Source organism: Triticum urartu, chromosome 4 (genome assembly GCF_003073215.2).
Source record: "Triticum urartu cultivar G1812 chromosome 4, Tu2.1, whole genome shotgun sequence".
Lineage (NCBI taxonomy): Eukaryota > Viridiplantae > Streptophyta > Magnoliopsida > Poales > Poaceae > Triticum > Triticum urartu.
Genome location: NC_053025.1, coordinates 167,171,364 through 167,190,428, shown reverse-complemented (window position 1 = coordinate 167,190,428; position 19,065 = coordinate 167,171,364).

The following is a 19,065-nucleotide window of genomic DNA, read 5'->3' as shown; positions in this document are numbered from 1 at the left end:
TTTCTGCAGTTCACCTGAAATGAAGCAAAGATTGCATCATTCAGCTAGCAAGAAGTACTTGCTCTTGTGAGCTGGCAGGTTCTTCTTTCGTAGTTGCACTAAAATTTAGGAACATTAAGGTTGGATGTCCGGCTCATGTAAGGCGCAACTATAATTTTCTTATCCTTTTGTGCAGTTCCACTAAAATAAAGTGCCATTATGGTGACAGTGACGGCTCCATCTTGCAAAGGCTAATAAAATGTTGCACGAGATTACCAGCAGAACTTGACGGAGATTTTGGAAACTCCAATCACCATTTTGTGCAGTTCCACCAAAATTGAGAGATGTTGCCCATGTGACATTTTAGTTGAACTACACAAGACACTCATTCCAAAAAAAAGTGTTTTCTGCAGTTCACCAAAAGGTCACAATAGCAACAAGGTGAAATGGATATCCCTATCTGCACAAAAAGATAGAAAGTAAACAGTTGTTGGTCAATAATAATATACGAAACATATACAAAATGAAAAGAAGCATCTTAATTATGTTCATGGCAATCATGCAAGGAAAATAGAAATTTTAAAACGTCAGTGATGCTTCATGTTACCAGAAGCATTACGATCAACAATGAGATTCCTCAAATATGGGATTACTTTAATGGTGGCATTTCTTGTTTACCAGACAATGTAAATCAACAGCAGCTAAAGAGTTGGTTTAAGGGCATGGGACCATGGGGACACCAGGACAGTTAGCAGCGTAAAGGAGCAACTTACTTATCATACTGGGGAAAACAACAGGAGCGCCATTGTACTATGTGAGGGCAGCAAATCTAATCCTGGAGACCTTTTACTATGTGAGGGCAGCAAATCTAATCCTGGAGACCTTTTACTATGTGAGGGAAGTAAATCTAATCCTGAGACCTTTTACTATATGAGGGAAGCAAATCTAATGTGGGGACCCCGACTCATAAGTCGTGATCACCGAATGCACGTGTATAGTGATCCCAGAGATTAATGCTCAGTGAACACACAGAAGCTGCATAACAAGAGTCTTACATCCATACATACGGTCTTACATAAATTATGACCGTTATGGTCCAGTCTCGAGTATAACTTCGCAGCGGAAATCTTCATCGATAACTTGGACCCATGCCATCTGCCTTAACCCTACAGGCATTCTGACTCGGAAGCGTCCTAACTCACATGTTCGTCACCGAAGTATTCTTCATCATATCCTGTTTTGTCATGCCTGGCCAATAAAATAACCAGTGGCAAGCTAATGAGTACTTTGAATGTACTCGCAAGCAGCCCATGTTTTGGCTCAAGATACAACAATGCATGACATAGGTAAATTTTTGTAGAAAGCTAATTTTGTTGTGTTATGACATGTTCAATAACTGGTAAATCATGCATCAGGAGAATTCAAGTAACCATGAGGACAGGTTACAGATATCAACATAAATAGAGTGGGCATCAACCCAACTCAATCATGTCAAGTCCTTTGACTTGACCCAAGTAGTTCTTCCCACTTATCCAAACACATACACTGGTTTGTAAACATGTGGACGTAGCCCAAGAGCGGTTACCCAACTGTCCTTGACCATGGACACAGCTATTCGAATAGTTTTACACTCTACAGAGGTTGCAGACTTTACCCACAAGATCCGGGGAACTTCCGTGTCATCCACGACCCGTGGTACCTCAAGTACCCGGGGTAAGCACCCGATCACTATCTTTCCCTAGACGACAGTAACATGGAGTCCACTCGATTGGTAGTAACCCCCGTGCCCAACATTTCACAACTTAAAATTGTGGAGCCTCGCTCCCATATTCATCACATACCACTGGCACGGGGTACCAACGGTGTGTCCGGTGCCCCATAAAAATGTTCTTGGCCGCCCTACCTGGCACGACCCCGTCCCGAGAGAGAGCACCAACTCTCCCCCATCACTAGTAATGCAGGCTACAAGCTAGTATCGGCCTAGGTAATCAATAATGCCCTTTCCCATATAAGGGTAGAGTGGTTGCGCATGTAAGGTTGGAATAACGGTCGCAACTTAAACCAATCCGTTTTTGATAGCAACACACACACTTGCCTCAGTACACCACTTCGTCATCAAGCGGTTACCCATCTGATTATCTCCCCTGGGGATAAGTGGCACCCGGCGGGGTTTTCGAAAAGTCCTTTGAAAATACTTTGTCTCCATCACCATGCATATTCTCATCCCTTTTTGCGTAGCAACTACTTTAGCATCCTATCTACTCCTACCGGCATAACCCTCATAAGGAGGTAGGGTCATGCACAATGCAAGTATCAACGAGGAAGTAACGGAGGCAAACCATCAAAGTGGTTCCACCTCATCATGATTCCGTTGCAACAACAATATGGTGCTATATGTCATGCATAAAAAGGGTTTCATAGACATGGTCAAAGGGCTGCTTGCCTGGTTCATCAGATTCTTCAAATCTTCTGGTCCATCTCCGAGTATCTCGTCTACTTCGTCAACTAACGTTGGAAACAATCATAGTAAGCAACACAACAAGGCAGAAAATAAAAGTGCTCTAAAAATATTAATTTGACTTTTCTAGGACATCTCTGGTTATATGAGAACTAACCAGAGTGGTTTCATTGGGATTGGGTCAGTGGATATTCCTAAACATTTCAATATGATGGAATCAAGGGATTTTTGGATTTGCAAGAAGTAGACAGAAATATATTTTTGAAAAATGAGCAAAGGCACCCATTTAACAAACCATGATTTTAGAAGTATCTAGGAGTTGGTTTCACTGGATTTTCCTATGAATTTGCAAAGTTGACAAATATGAAGAAATGGCTCATTAATTGTGTGGTACAGAAAGTATTGAGAAAAATGTTCATAAACTAAGTTATGAACTTAGAAGCATCTAGGAATTTGAATCATGGCATTTGGATCAACTTTGAGCTCTTTGTGATTTTCTAAAGTTTATCACGGAAATGGAAAACGGGGATGTCATAAATATTTGTGAAGGAAATGTTTCTGAAAAAATGTGCTAATTGAGCCATATGATAGATCATGATTTATGGAGTCACTAGAAATTTGAATCACCAAATTTGGAGATAATATGAATATTTGGGAGATTTTACAAATATCTGGAAAAGAAAAAGACAAAGGAAGTGGGGGGGTTATACCTATACCACGCACCGAGCACAGCATAGCACCGCAGCGCATTGGACTGGCCCAGCTGCACGGCCACGCGGCTAAGGAGGGCACGCCGAAGGCGGACTAGCGTAGTACGCTTCTCTGCGGTGGAGACGGTTAAATGGGATCCCGCCTCCACTTAAATGCTGGGGCCCGCCGGCTGAGTCGGTGAACCGCGGGGCCCACCCGTAGGGTCGTCTCCTTCCTCCCGCGCCCGCGATAGAGGGGATCGAGGCCGCGGTTGAGCGCCGGCCGGCGCTTGCCCCCGGCGGCACAGGCCACCCCCGGCCAAGCTCCGGACACCGGAGGGGTCACCGGGGAGAGGCGCGGCAGGGGGATCCCTCGGAGACGGCAGGGGATGGCCGGAGCGCATCCGGTGACGGTCATGGCGGACGGCCCCATCTGGCATTGGCGGCACCGGCTCCAAGAGGGACAGGACGAGGCAGAGAGGAGCGGGGAAGCTCCGTAGCCTAGCGGAGGCTCTCCTGGAGGTCGAAGGAGAGGGGGAGGGGCTCTGGTTCGCTGGAGCAAATTGGAGGCCGACGGCGAACATGGTGGCCATGGAGAGGGCAGGAGGGCACGAGGGGGAGTGAGGGGGTGTCTGAGAGGTGCACGGGAGAGAGGAGGTTCGAACCAAGGCGAGAGAAAGAGTCAGGGTGGCTTAAATGGGCATGGCCGTGGAGCACCGTGGGCAGCGCCCATGGACGCGCTCGGGTGAGGTCGTGGAGGGGAGAGGAGAGAGATTTAGGAGGGGGCCGGCAGCTTGTCGTGTCCCAGATGCCGAGGCGGACTCGTGAGACACGCTCGGGAGGCCCAAGGTGGCTGGAGGCGGTTGGCAGGGGGCGACTACAGTGCGGGAGCGCACTGTAGCGCGCTCCAGAGCACCCAAATGGCCGGCATGGCCATTTTCTATGCAAGGTGGGCGCGGCCAAATATGTCTGGTAGCTCTAGGGTGTAGTAAAGAAAGGGGGAGGGGCTTTGGATGCCCTGGGTGGCCACTGGAGTGAGGAGGGAGGTTGAGGGAGAGAAAGAAGCTGCTGTCCAGGGAGGTAAATGGGGGTGTTTCACCCCTCAATCATTGAGAATGGCTAGGGGAAAGTTACTGGAGGTAGAAGAGGGTCAGTAGTAGCTGTGGTAAAAAGTTGAGGCCATGGAGATTAGTGGAAGAGGTCAAAAATGAATTTTGGTAAAGTGGTAGAAGGTGTTTGATGCTTGTTTGGGTAAGCAAATGAACTCCATTTGTCATGAGACTCGACAGGGTAAAATTGCACATATAATTAGGGCTTTCCACCAATTTTGAGCTCATTTGGGCAAAGTTGCCAATGAAACTTTTGTAAACCCTAGAAATCAACAGAAATGCATTTACCAAGATCTAGTCATGCAAAACCATTCCCCTTGATGCACCACTTTGTGTAGTGTCATAATTTGGGCTTTTTAGCATGACCACAAAGTTTGGGGGCATTTGGAATAATTTGGCAATGTAAAGTTGTTCAAACTTGAATGTGGACAGAGAAGGTTTTTGGGCACTTTCGTGAACCAAAACAGTTTTGATTGAGCTGAAACATTTCAAGGTCATCATATTATGCATATGTGACTTGCTAGAATTTTGCCGGATTTATTGGAAAATATTTCTTGTAGAAAATTTTCATATACTTGAAATGGACAGAAATGGTTTTGGAGGGTTTTTCCCACTATTTTGAACATGACCATGTGTTTAAACTCTTACATATGGACAATATATATCCACTGAGCTTCCCTAAATTTTCTCAAATATTTTTGAAACATTAAAATAATTTTAACCTATTAAAGACCATTTCTGGCCTTCAGAAAAATCCTTTAAATAAAATAGGAAAATAACTTTTAAAATTGTATTTTTGTGGTTTATGGGAGCCCTATACCTAATAGGTTTCAAATATACTTTTTGAAAGATTTTTCACACCCTTAATTAAGTACTTGTAGTTCAAGTCTCAATTCAGGGTTTTTTGGAAAACCTAATTTATAAAATTCTTTTTGGCCAAATTTTTTTTTGCAACAAATTGTTTTTATGTCCTACACACATGGCATGATCATTGGGCAAGGTTTTGGATCAAGGATAAGGAGTATAAGGGTTGGAGGATTTATTTGATTTTTAGAGCACTTGCAAACAACAAACAAAATCCAATCAAAGCAAGGTCCAAAACACTCAAAAGTTTTTGTCAAACCACATTTTATCATGATTGTTAGCTTAAGTGTAGTGGCCTGAAAATCAGAGTGTGACATCTAATCCTGGAGACCTTTTAGTATGTGATGGTAGCAAATCTAATCCTGGACATACTCTGTTGACTTGTCCACCAGCCGCCACTTTCTATCCTTTTTTCAACCAATAATAGATCTGTTCCTTATCCAGTTTGTACTGCGTTTTCCCATTATTTCCCTTTTCAACCAAGAGACCGGTTGGGTATCTGGTCTCTACTACTTTCACCATATTATTTCCTCTTTGAATCAAGTCCTAGATTCATGCTACAACTTTCCCCCCTTTCTTCGTTGTTTGAACAAAGCCCTAGATTCGAATGCATGAAGTAGCTTTACCTCTAATAATACTAAAAATTTAGGTGGCGTTGGAAGAGCTGATGGGAGTAGAAAAAGATGCACATGCAGACACGTGGGGAGCTGGGGCAGTAGAGCAAGGCCGCTTTCGAAGAACTTATACCTGAGGGTCGCCGGGATGTCGGTGGCGGCAGGTCGGATCTGTGGACAATACAACAGGGAGGAAGAAGGGTCAGAGGACCTCCAGAGCTGGCCATGTGTCGAAGAGAACGACACGGGTAGAGGATCGGGCCCCTCCGACAGCTGTGGGTTTCCTCCCTCGACGGCAATGACCGCATGAACGATGCACCTTTTAGTCATATACACACACCGGCCGAAGGGATCCGACTGGATCTATGACCAGCGGTGAGCAGAGAGAAAATGTCGCTACCGCTGTCTTGTTTATATCTGGAGAGGATGAGAGAATGAAGAGAGCAACCCTAGTAAAGCAAGCGCTCAGGCCCCTGCGTCCATATATAGTGGAGTGATAATCTTTTTTCTCTCCACAACAAGCATTTCAATTTGTGTACGTGGCATTAAAGAAAAGAAACTCTCTTTTTAAGGTTACTACTATATGACTCCTACTTACTACTAGTAGTACTACAGTATTGTTCACTTGTGCTCCCCGCCCCTCCATTCATTGAACAACCCCACGGGTGAATAAACATACAGTAAGTACTTTATTTATATAGAATGAACAAGCTTGAACTGTTTTCGCGTAGTCAAAAGTTGAGGGCGGGGCTTTTCCTGGGCAGTACGCGCGGCATTTTTCGGGTAGGGCCAGAAGACTATTTTAATTTTTTTTAAAACTTCGACATGGCCACATAGCATGGAGCCGACCCCAACGATTTTAAGCTTACATGCACGGTACACGCTATCCTAGACTACTATACACATGAAACTGCCACACAAGCGTCCGGGCTGCGCTTGGCTCTTCGCATCTTCGGGAAGTCGAAAAATGATGGAATACTACTGCATTGGAGGAGTACTACAGTACGCTTCTGGCCATCTGACACCGATTGAACTGCTGCATGTCCATCGCGTGCGGGAGGGAGAGCGTGTAGCGAAAGCTTCTCCTAGTCTTGCCAGCCACCATGCTCATGGGCGAGGGAGGGACACTCCTGCCTTTGCGTGTATGATAGGTGGGCCCTACAGGTGTGTGGCCAACCTGTCATACAGCCAAAGGCATGTGCAGTTAATTCCGCGAGGGAGAGGATAATCAAACTTCTCGTTGATATACGAGTTGACGCAACACATCATAGCACTGGACTCGATATATTTCAACAATTTGCGTGTGTGACTCCCAGATGCAGAGGCCGGGGGTCATCATCCTCCTTTTCGAGAAAAAATAGACGCGTGTGTGAGAGAACGAGTGCGTGCGTGCACCTCTTCGCTTCCTGTATAACGTACTACTAAACTCAGAGTACAAGTTTTTGTGGGTGGCACGATGGTGCGTGCGAGAAGTCCCGAGAGATAGGTTTAATGCATTAATTGCAATGCATGCATGCATAAAGTACATGCATTGGTCAATTTTCTCTTAATAATTGCATGCAATGATTTAATGCACCTTGGAATCTGAACATGTGTTGGGGACAACCAAATTGAGCCTTATAAAATGGAAAAACTAGAATTTTGAGATAAGCCCTATAAAACCGGAAAGGAGGGAGTAGAAAAAGAAGTACTCCATCCGGGAATAGTGCCGCACTTCGAAACTAGAACCATCAATAAATTTTGAGCTTGTGTCTCATCACATTCCAAATTACTCCACGCTATATTGAATTGCAAACCTGTTCACACCAATCAGGACCTAAACGGTTTCCCACTTAGGAGCGTATTAGTACTCGGTTATAAATACTAGTATGCCAAGATGACTGCACATTCCTCCTCAACTCCTCATCCACAAAAACAAACAAGTCATTCAGCATCCTTCCCTTGCGTCTGCCATGGCCAACGTGAGTTCTGGGTCGAGAGATTGCCACCAGGGAGAGGCGAGCATGGAAGCGGAAGCACGAGAGATGTCCCGCCTCGCTGCGAGAGCAGCTGGCATGTCCCGCCGCGCGGAAGTAGCAGCACAGAGGTCCCACCGTGCCGTTGAAGCAGCACAGAGGTCCCGCCGCGCCGTCGATGCAGCAGACTGGTCCGTCCGTGCCGCGGAAGTAGCAGAGATGTCCTGCCGCGCCACGAATGCAGTAGAGATGTCCCGCCGGGCCGCGGCGGCTTGGGAAAATTTCTCGCAGGCACGCGACGACTGTTACAGGCGCATGCATGCGATCGTCCATAGCCAGACGGATCAAATCTCCCGCTCGGCGAGGTTGCAAGACGACATGGTAGCCTCGTTTGAACAGCCTATCAGCGTCATCCAGCAACTAAGGGAGGGCAATGAGAGGCTCTGGGCCGAGCGCGACCTGCTGTGGGAGAAGATCGTCCGAAGTGCAGACCTGCAGGAGGAGACTAGTGCCTTGTTGAAGAAACTTATGGGCGAGAATGACATGCTCCGCAACGAGCGCCAAAGGCTGGTGGAGGAATCCATGGATGTTCTCAAGCAGCGTCTTGACGACACGAAAGAGCTCATTGCCGCTCGCCGCGGAGACTAGTTTCCTGGTTTCTTTTGATGTAATAATCGGTTTAGGATGTGGCTTGTGTCGTCGGTTGTGAAATGATGGGTTCTAGCGCGGATGTTTGGCCTTTGTTGGCCTCTTGGGATGTTGCGATTTCAATCTGGTATCTTTTTGTCCTTCGTGTTAGGCTGGAGTTGTGCTGAACTTCTTGTGAATTGTGGTGGTTTTCAGTAATGAAAAACGGAAGGGGCAAGCCCTTCTTTGATCAAAAAAATTAATCGTCCTTATATATTCATCAGTCTTGCTATAAGTTGCAGTAGATGCTATATAGGTCCGTCGGATCTTACATCAAGATCCGTGCTTTTAGATTTTCTTTTTTCTCTCTTAAATCTCAGTCGAGTGAGACATAGCCACACCATTAAATAGAGGCTCGGGCGCCATTAATGGAGACCTTGGGAGAGAGGTGGACGGTAGATGGAGGTCAAAGGGCTCTCCTCCCGATAAGCACGCGCAGGGGTCTGATCGCACGCCTCTCGTACTCAAATAGCTACCCTGCATGTCGCCTCCTAGCTAATAAAAAAGGGGACGCGTGGCGGCACGTAAATGGTACTAGTAAGTAGAATGCCCACGGTTTCAATAATACTTGTGTTTCCGATTGTAACGTGACAGCACTTCTTCCAAAATGACTTTGTTGATTGTTAATGTGTGCGCCTTCGCAAATCGGACTGCAAATTTACCATAGCATGTTGGTGCCATGTCATGGCACCAAGCCAAGTTTCATTATTTTCATGCGTGTTTTGGATTTACAGGAATTAAAAAACTAAGTTTCTCAATGTTTCCAACCCAGCCACGACGCCCAGAATTTTGAATTTCATTCCCATTTATTGCATGGAACCTAGAAATTTACCCGAGGACACACATGTGATTTTTCAACCAACTTTGGTGCACTGGAACATGTGCTTGTATTTCAAATTTGAATTATGCACACAAAGGTGACACGTTCCCTCCCAGAACCACGAGCCTTCTTGAGAGAAGCTCCGATTTGCAAGAAGCTTATACCAAAATTTGTTCCTATTCGGCCATTTTTTTACCAAGGCATGGTACTACCATCACATGACACCATGCCAAGTTTCATGATTTTAAAACCAAGTTTGTCAATGTTATCGACCGAACCACGATGCCCAGACGTTTGAATTTTATTCTCATTTTTTGCATGGGACCTACTCCCTCCTTCCATCTATATAGGGCCTAATGTGTTTTTTCAAGACAGCCTTTGACTATTGACAAGATTAATAGCACATGAGATGTATACTATGCAAATTATATTATTGGAAGCTCCTTTGACATACAAAATTGAAGGTATGCTTTGTGTAAGTTGCATGTCATATATTATTTCTCTAACGTTTGGTCAAAGTTAGCCTCGAAAAACGCATTAGGACCTATATGCATGAGAGGAGTCGACTTCGAGAGAACGTGTTTGTTCGAGAGACACCGAGGAAGACTACTATATATCGATGGTGCATGTAGGCAGGAATTAAACTAAGGGATGGTCTTATTGGTTTCGGGGATATAGGGGAAGAGTGAGAGGCGCGCGCGCGGGGGGGGGGGTAGCTAGAAGGAGATTGTTAAATGTGAGTGTGTGTTTTACCCACCTAGGCGGAAGTTATGTGCACAAAAGAGGAGAACGATTCGATGTCGCGTTAGGATTGAGGGTAATTAACTACGTATGGAGACATAGAGACCTTGAACGTGCATGTGTGAGAGGTATACATGTATACGTTTGATGTGTGTGTGTGTGCGCGCGCATGATCGTGATAAAAGAAAGAAGAAATAAGTCATAAGATCAACGCCATGGGAGAGACGGATCGGTATGACAATATGCATGCATGTGAGAATGCATGGAAGAAGTCCCGACAATTGAGCATGTGTTTTTGTCTTTAAGAGATAGTGGCGTGGGTTGGAGCATGCTTCTATGGCGAGCAGAGGGAGTGAGGCGCAACGATTGTGCAAAAGAGACCAACCTATAAATGCATATGTATGGAGAGACATATATAGTGTGGTTGATAGGAAGCAAGACTCCGTGCGAGAAAGAAATGTTGATGGAGAAACTACAGATAGATACAGAGATGGAGATGCTAGCTAGAGGGACATCCGCTAGTTTGGGTGTTGGAGATGACCGTCGGGTGGTTCAAAGGGTGAAGTTATATATGTGTGTGAGAGGGCACTTGACTGCATGTAGAGAGAAACATATGTAGTGTGCGTGATAGGAATCAAGAGTGAGGGCGAGAAAGAAGGTTGATGGAGAAACATATAAATAGAAAGATAAAGATGCTAGCTAGTGTGCATTAGGGATAGGAGTCGAGTGGATCAGAAGGCTGGGTTATGTGTGTGGGTGTGAGAGATATAGAGAGAGGGTGCGTGTGAGTCACATACAAACAGATATCAGAGAGAAATGAGATCCAGAGAGACGGAGTTTTGTGTCTGCGAGAGAGAAATATATTTCACAACGAGAGTGATAGCTAGAGAGACATACGAGGGAACGCAAGATATCTCTAGGGAGAGAGGGTGTGTGTGAGCGACATACAAGAGAACAATGGAGAAATATGAGGCCCTGGGAGACAGAGTTTGTGTTTGTGTGTGAGAAAGAGATATTGATGAGGAAGAGTCATAGGTTCTCATATCTAAGGAGCGAAAGACATCTCTGTATGAGGGGTGTGCGAGTGGCGCACATGGGAATAGTAGAGAGAAATGAGACCCCAGGAGACAAAGTTTTGTGTTTGTGTGAGAGAAAGAGATTACACATGGAGAATCATAGTTAGAGACACATAGTAGGGAGCGAGATATACTTAGAGAGAGATATAGTGATGAAGGTCGAGGGAGAGAGTACCGTCAGTGTGTTACGAAGATAAAAGATCATTGTCGACATACAGGTAGCAAGAGAGATACCTAAGAGATGATGAACGCGTATAGGTCCAGAGAGATAGTCCTATATAAGCATGAGTGATAGCTATATGAGACGAATATCTGGATTAAAGGGGATTCAAATATTTAAACTGGAGATCACGACATCGATAATATCATAACGCAAATTGGTGTATCAAACATGCATATTCATTTGAATTTGGGCACACGTGTAATGTTATATAGTTTATCAATATTGGTGATCCATAGATTCTTCAATTACAAACAATGCATGGTTTATATGCAATTAATGTCTAAATGGGATTGCACTATATGTTGCGTGTGTGAAACAAATTATACATGTTTGAGAAGTAAAAAAAACCGCATGAAACACACATTAATTGGAGATAGTTAGCAAGGAATGCATACATTGGATTTCAACATAAAGTGGTTTCAAATATTTGAAAATCCAAATTGATGGATACAACCTTATGAATCTGAGATCATGCCATTTGTAAACCATATTTATGTATAAATGGTTTTGTGCTTTTGAAAGTATATATAAAAATGATGTATATAGAATGTAATTCCAATTGAAAATGGATCCCGCCTGGAAAAAAAATACAATACAAACGGGATTCGAATTGAGTTGGCACGGTAAATGTGCACTCTGCAAAATTTGAACGAAGCGGGAAAAGTCGCAGTAACCACCCGGAACCAATATCTGCGAGATGGAAATCACTGCTGCCTATCCCTGCCACGCAAAGCCTATATGCTGGATTTCTATAGGTTTCGATAGGGGTAGGTTTGTAATTTCACCCAAACGTGACATAACCGCCTCTCACCCGGATTCAATGGTGGGCGCCAAAACACAGTGTGTCCTCGGTCGAAATTGACTCCCTCCCCGATTCATATTCATACACGGTGGGCGCCAAAAACAAACTCTCGTCGGCAAATATTCGGTGTATGCGAGATTACCGTCCTATCCCCGACCGACTAGTGTTGCTGTGATGTAGTAGAAATTTGAAACGAGGGCTAAGTTTGTAAATTTCCTCTCATTTGAGACAAGCACGCCCTGAATACATGGTTCCCCCCTTCCTCTCTACCTCCCTTTTCCCCATTCGTACTCCATGGGCGCCAAAACACCCTCTCCACCCCACCCTCCTCCGTCTGCCGCCGTCCTCCTCCACCATTCCGGAGCTGATACCCCAACACCGTCGTCCATTACAAGAGATCGACCTCTCTCATCCACGTCTTCGGACCGGGATCCTTGCATCCCGTCCTCTCGCTTCATCCCCGCCGTCGTCCACCTTGCCGGCGCCGCTCCTACGACCATCTCGTCCACTGCGCCCCGCCGCCACCGTCTACCCTCCTAGATCTGCTTCCACGCCGTCGACAGCCATCGCTACCGCAGCACCGTCAAATTCTCAGCATATGCCTACACGGCGCCGCACCAAAGGCGGTACTCTTTCGTATCTGCTCAACTTATTTATCACAGCAAGAAAATAGATCGCCACTGCTTTACTCTGATTTCTTGTCTTGGTTGCGAAGTTGCCATTGTCTGGTTTGCACCTTCAGATCTGCCATGGCACGCTCAACACCATACTCGCAATGCTTACGGTTTTCCCCTTTTATATTCCAGACTAGTTAAATCACAGTAGACTAAATTTCAAAATTGGGTCAGTCGATTTTTTAGAGCTCGCCGGAGTTCGCCGGTGCGATCGAAGGGGCTCGGGTGGTTGTGGGGCCTCGCCAAACGAAGAAAACTCGACGCGGGTGGGGGTTGGGGTGGGGGTGGGGGTGGGGGTGGCGGAGGAACACAGGCGGTGGGGGACGGTGGTCCGGCCGGCGGCCCGTGCGGTGTTCTGTATGGGAAGAATCAGAGACGAGGAAGAAGAAGGGTTAGGAGACGTAGGATCTTCATCCAACCGCCTGAAATGGGCGAGAGACAGCTAGGAGTTGCATTCTTAATGCGCTCTGGTTCATCATGTGTGGGCACTGCGCAACCAACATTTTATTATCCAAAATCTGCTTGCTCTTCTTTACCATGTTCCTCTTCCGTTCTTCTTTAATATGTACTCTCTCCATTCCTAAATACAAGTCTTTGTATAGATTCCACCGTGGACTACATATGGAGCAAAAATGAGTGAATCTACACTCTAAAATGTACCTGGATACATCTGTATGTGATCCATAGTGGAAATCTCTACCAAGACTTATATTTTGGAATGGAGGGAGTATGATAGTAGTATAGTATGTTCCTTGTACTTAAGATGAGCAGGGACATTTGCAGTGTAGAGGTCTATACGGTCGGTTGTGATGGACACTTTGAGCCTCTTTGATTCGTAGGATCTTGTAAACATAGTAATAGGATTTGTAGTGGCCTACCCACTTGAATCCTATAAGAATAGCAAGGAAATGCGGGAGCTATGTCGCCTTTGAGATTTACATTGATATTAATAGTACCACACCTTCACTTGAAGAGAGCTGGTATCCGAAGCCTTTCTAGCCGTACCGGCAATACTAGCACATATATTCCAGCAAGTTCCCCTTTGCTGATTTTACTCTGATGCTTAAGGTTTTCCCGTTATATATACACTATGATCTGTGTAGCTACTTTGTGTCGCACTAGCAGCAGTCCACTCTTGAAGCTAAACACTGCAATGACTTACAAAATTGGCACCAAGGCATTGAGTGCCATTCTGGATGCAATGAAACTCATACGCTCCCCACCTATTAATTCTTGTTCATAATATCATCCTAATGACTATTCTAACCTCGAGGAGTCAAAGGCAGATGGCCTGTCCTGTTCACCCATCAAGGTGCCTATTCTAATTTGGCAATGTTTTATTGATTGCGGGTATCTTGCATATGTTGTCTTGCATTTCTTCTACTTTGTTGCACCGCCATCTGCTTAGTTTACTCATCATATATGTTGAGATGCCATGCCCATCCATTATCAATACATATTCCATCTGTCATCATACCATGTTTTTCCACTCAAATGTTGTTCTTGTGCATCAGACATCAAAAAGGAAGAGGGTGATTGCCGAACCTGAAGGAGCACCAGCAAAGTCCTTGAAAAATGTGGTGGTGCAGGAGAAATCAGACAGCACCCCACTTATATTCGCTGTACAACCAGTGACACAAAACGTAGGACCGACTCCAGCAGACTGTACCCATACTTCACTGGCCACACCACTAGCCCCACCACACAGGACCTGCACTCCAACAAAAGGTATACCGATTTCATTTGCCATAGCACTAGCTGTACCATAGAAAAATCCCACTCCTGCAAAAAGTACAGCAAGTCCACTGGCCGAAGACCTATCCCAACAGCAGAGAGAGCCAATTCCTGCAGATTGGAACCCCATTCCATTTATTCCCAGTTTAAAAGACAATGCTTTCAATGTTGTTAGGGACTACATGCATATATTCCCATCATGGAAGATTATTGTGAAGACAAACACCATTTTCACATCTTCCTGTCCAACTTACGTATAAGTGCTATTATTCATGGTTATTATTTTCCTGTTTTCTGCTGATTGAACACATGAATGATTTACATTACATTGTTGTAACTAGGCGAGGGTCAATCTGAATAGTCATGACGAGCAAAGCTTGCTTGTGCTTTTCAAGGAAGCATTGCAGCAGTATCGGTGTTACCTAAGGAAATCACACTTTGATGGCAAGTATATAAACGAATTCATGGTGAAGTCTCCTGTGCTAAATTTAGAAGACATTGAATGGGAAAACCTTTTTATTCACTAGTCTTGTTCCTAGGATGAGGTACTGTCTATGAAATCACATGACAATTTGAACTTCTACTTTTCCGCATGTGCCTTACGGATCTTTTTTGCAGGAAATCTGCTCGAAGAAGAATTCCGGTTTGACAAGAATGACAGGATATCTCAAATATGCTGCCCGCTGCTTTGCTCTTGTTAGTACCTGTTGTCCTGTATCACTGTACTTTCATACATACCTGGTTCATTATGTGACAGCAGTATGCATGATAGCTTGCTTATCAATTGTTCGCTCCAAATTATCTGATCTGTATGAAAGGTTACATTAGTGTAGAATATATCCAATGCCAATGTTTTTTTAGCTCTACATTGTTCTTGTAAGTACATGTTGTCCTTTATCGGTGTACTTATAATGACAGGTAGTTGTTCATGTAACATCACTCTGCAGCTTATTTTCCTTTGCCCTCCATTTTCTACACATCAGATCTATATTTACTCTTACCATAAGGTTGGTACTGAAGAAGTTTAGCTCTGCATTTCTCTTGGCTATACTTTTGCCTGTATCGCTGCACTTACATCTATAGCTACTTGGTTATGTAGCATCACTCTTCATCTTATCTTAAATATTCTCCATTTTTTCGTATATTATCACATCTATATTTAATCTTAACAAAATGTAGAATAAAGGCAATGCTTTTGAAGAAGATTCTGTGGTAAACTTCTTGAATTGCCCCCCCATCAGCATGGACAAGGCCTTTATAGAGCCTGTCTTCACCAATAATGTAAGTTTGTCCATCTTAAGCCTTCAAACTTTGTTGTAGATATTTGGTTAGGCATGACTGCAACAGCTGTTTATTTTTGGTGTTTGCATCAAATTGCTTGTTTAAAGTTTATTATATGTAGTTCATAAACAAAAGTTTGTCCTTTCTCACTTTAAGTTTTCAGTTGTACAACCAAGTTCCTTCTTCATACCATGTAAATTAAACTATACAGAGCAAGTGATCTTCTATTGCACTGCATGTATGCTTCTGTTCTTCATCTGTAATCCAGTGGTGTGGTGAACCTACCAACTACAGCACAATGTCATATTCTGCAATGTCTTAACTATGAAAAATGTCATATCATTCTACTATTATTTAAACCGTCTCTTCATTTGCCAATCTGAAATGGTATAAATTGACAGCACACTAACCATTGATACTTATGAGTTCTTGATCTGTAATCCAGTGGTGTCGTGAAGCTACCAACTCCTTCACAATGTCATTTCCTGCCATGTCTTGACCTAAACAATACCTTATTGTGTTAATGCAAATTTAAACTGTGTCACTTTATTCGTCAGTAAGAAATGTGATGAATTGTCAGCACTGATACTTTTATGTGCAAAACCTATCATCTGTCTGCTTGTTTATCATTCAGAGTGAGGAAGATATAAGTGTTGAACAAGCGCAGTCTCATCATCTTGCTCAGCTGCTTGCGCTGCAGCTCCCCAACAGGGCTAACCTTTCTTGAACTCTATTGAAGTGTTGTAGATTTTGTATATTATTTTGTCGACGTGTTTATTTGCACTTGTGGCGATCTTTGATGCCCAGTGTATGTAATCTGATGTCTGCTTGTGCTTTATTATCATAGTGGCGAACTTTGATGCCAAGTGGATGTAATATGCCATAATTTCTTTATTGTATAGTATAGGTTTTTTCTTATTCATGATGCTGCAGTTATTTTACTGTATATATATCCCGTCTTCGCAGTAAACCGGCCAAACCATAAAATTACGGTACATAATCGGGCCGTCATGCAATCACGATGTAGGTTGGGCCTGAAACATGCCGATCAGCTCACAGGCCGGCAGCAGCCCGAAATGAACCCCGGACCATGATTGTGTGAATCAAATCACGGGCTCTTAACAGGCCGAAAAATTGTCTCGGTCCTTATTTGGCCCAATCAGATATCGGCTACGAGCAGGCCGGATGCAAACTGGGCCATAGTTAGGCCCAACTATATGATGGGCTTTTAACAGGCTGAAATTAATATAGGGCCGAAATGTTAAACGGGCCCTTAACAGGCCAAAACTAATATCAGGCAGAATTACTAAGTGGGCCTTTAGCAAGTGGGCCCAAAATCATAGTGTCCAGTTGACGGGCCGAATCTGATATGGGCCATAATTAGGCCCAAAACCTCTTAAAAGGCCGGACCTGATCTGGGCCGTAATTTGGCCCAGAACGTGGTAGGCTTTTAACAGGCCGGATCTCATATGGGCCACTATTAGGACCGGAGTGTGGCAGGCCATTAATAGACCGTATCAAATATGGGCCGACATTTGGCCCAAAACATGGCAGCCAGTTAACGGGGCGGCCTACTAGGGTCCTCAAAATCTTGTGGGCTTACAGCTGGGCCGGCCCATTAATGTCGGCGAAATCTCGTGGGCCTTTAGCTAGGCCGGCCCATTATGATCCGCAAGAATTTTGTGGGCCTTTACCTGGGCCGGCCTATTATGGCACACAAAAATCTTGTGGGCCTGTACCTGGGTCGGCCCATTATGGCCCGCGAAATCTTGTGGGCCTTTAGCTGGGCCAGCCTATTATGGTCCGCAAAATCTCATGGGCCTTTAGCTGGGCCGGCCCATTATGGTACGCAAAATCTTGTGGTCCTTTAGTTGCGCCGTCCCATTTAAACTTGTTGGGCTGTGCCACGTGTCAACGTATCATAGGCGCCTTCTGTCCAGTGAGTGGATGACATCTGTCCGATGATGAGCCGACACGTGTTTCCTCTAGCCAATGATGATTTTACACGTGGAAAATCCCCATTGGTCGGGGCTGTTAATGGGTTATCGGATCCAAAACCCGACCCGATAGCTTAACGGCGTTCCGTTACGGTGGATGCCACGTGTCGGTCACCCTTGATGAAAGCACTTCTGTGACGCGAGATTTATCGTCATGGAAGTGGACACTTCCGTGATGATAATTTTGGTAATGTCATGGAACACTTCTACGACAGCACATGTATGACTATCTTGATTCTATCATAAATTTGTCATGGATGTACATGCATGACAAAAAAAGCGACCTACTGTGACAAACACGTATCTTCACGGAATTGTATTTTTTTTGTAGTGCACCCAGTAGGAGACGTGGCGTGCTTATGCATTCAATGACTTGAGACTACTTAGCACAACATTTTTGGTTACATGCATTTACATTTTATTAGTTAAATCAAAGGTCAAAACTTGGCGCAAAATGCAAAGGGAACCAATAAAACAATAACCATCAAAGTTCTTTCGTTTTGCCCCAACTAGAGGTCCGGTGAGATGATTATACTGCACCGACACGGAGGGGGGCGCAGCTTCATTGACTTACTGCACCTGCCGTTGGGTGTATGACAGGTGGGCCCAATAGGTGGCTGGCCCACCTATGATACAACAAAAGGCAGGTGAAGTTAAGGCATCGGAGCTTAGTCCCACGGAGGCATGGCCGAGGAGTAGATGACCAACACACACGTGAATGCAACGCAGTCTGCACTCCTCCTATAAAGGCTCCCCACTAGTCCAATCTACGAAATCCTACACACCTACACACCCTAACCAAGGGCAAGAGTGAATACTCCAATCACAAGATCAGTTTACTAGAAGCTAGACCCATGGTGGTAATGAGCGCGAGCATCAGCCGACTGTGCCAGATAGTCCACGATGCTAGCCTATGGCCCAGTACCGAGGAACGTCTCCAGGTCGTGCTTGAGGCCGCCAGGGCGAGAGGCCGCTTGGACGACAGCTTCGTCTCCTTGTTCATCGAGGTTCTCGCTGGCTTCCTTGACAAGTTCATCATCGTCAAGAAGCTCGCGGGTGACCTTGACATACACCTCTAGCTCACGCGCCCAGGCTCTGCGACGCCCGCCACCATCAATGGCCTCTATGGTGAGAACCTCTTCAACGCACTGGTGGCCCTGTAACTGCCCGCCATCGCGACGGAGAATGTCTACCTTGAGGTCGCGCCCGCCGCGTAGAGCCTGGCACGGCAACACACCATCGACATAATCACCCACGTCTACGTGCAAATCATACACAAGGACTATTACATGCAACAGGAGGACGATAATACGCTGCCTTCTTGGACCGCAGGGCAACCTTGGATGACATTGTTCAGAAGCA